Here is a 1518-nt window from a genome sequence, read left to right on the forward strand (position 1 = left end):
TTCTAGTTCAGTTCTAGTTCAGTTCTAGTTCAGTTCTAGTTCAGTTCTAGTTCAGTTCTAGTTCAGTTCTAGTTCAGTTCTAGTTCAGTTCTGGTTCAGTTCTAGTTAGTTAGTTAGTTAGTTAGTTACTTAGCTAGTTAGTTAGTTATTTAGTTACAACGACGAATCCAATAACTAAATGTTAAACTGCAAATAAATTTCATTCATAAATATTTAATTTAGAAAAAGTGTTGTTCATTTAAATTAAATTACACTTTTGTTGTTGATATTTACAATGTTTTGAAAGTAAACCACAGAGAACCATATTAAATTACATTTTCCAAAATAACCACAAACACAAAACACACATCAGCAAAAGGCAGACAGAAGCAAAAAACCCTAAAAAGTGATTTCCTTGTCTTAACTAATGAATAAACAAATAATTCCCAGGTTTGAGATGTTGATTATTTATCGATTTAAGTTTATGTAAGATTTTGAATAAGACAACAGCAGCAGCAACAGGCCTATAAAGTAAGAAAACCAAAGACTATTAGTGTCCCATTACCAGGAACAAACAATGCCTTGCATAAAGTCTTCTATAGAAATAGGAGTTCAAGTAACTTTAACAAATACAGATCAAATTTTGTGTAGTGTTGATGATGTTGTGTGTTTGTCTTATATTTGTCGTATTGTTGTTGCATACATCATCATCATCATGACACGTGCAACATTTAACAACAATAAATATTAGAACAAATTTTGTGTAAATCACAACTCCTGACAAAATAAATACAAACATTCAGCTGCCAGACGGATTTACATGTATACCCGATTCTTAAATTCTATTTGAACGCGTGCCTTTATCAGTATGAAAAACAAAAGTAAAGTGTTGCAAACATTTACACGTGCACCCCGTGTGCGTAAATTCTATCCTCCCATGGGATGTGTTTCGAGAACAAGTAAGAGCTTTAGTTATCATGTTTAGCAAACAAAGCCACACACATACAAACAAATAAAACAATCAACAAATCCTTACAGTTGTACATCAACAAGGCTCCCTCAATGGGGAAAAACAAAAAAAACACAATCTAAGAATTTTGTATCTCTGGTATCCATGACATACGTACGGAGGAATTGTCTGTATACAAGTTGCAAAATATACATTTTAACTTTGCTAATTTGCATTAAACCACAAAAGCCAACAAGGATTTCCTTTTATTTGACAGTAACAACGAGCTGTAACAACAATAACAATATCCAACCACCATTTTTTTGTAAGTTTTAATATAAATAAATAAAAGGAATTGTTATTTTGTAAGAAAAAAACCTTGATTTTTAAACCAAAAATGCACCCAGGTAGATCTCTACAGGTTCAATTTCTGGTTCAGTTTCACGATTTAGTCTTAGTTAAGTTCTAGTTCACTTCTAGTCCAGATCTAGTTCAGTTCTAGTTCAGTTCTAGTTCAGTTCTAGTTCAGTTCTAGTTCAGTTCTAGTTCAGTTCTAGTTCAGTTCTAGTTCAGTTCTAGTTCAGTTCTAG

Source organism: Lucilia cuprina, chromosome 6 (assembly GCF_022045245.1).
Source record: "Lucilia cuprina isolate Lc7/37 chromosome 6, ASM2204524v1, whole genome shotgun sequence".
Lineage (NCBI taxonomy): Eukaryota > Metazoa > Arthropoda > Insecta > Diptera > Calliphoridae > Lucilia > Lucilia cuprina.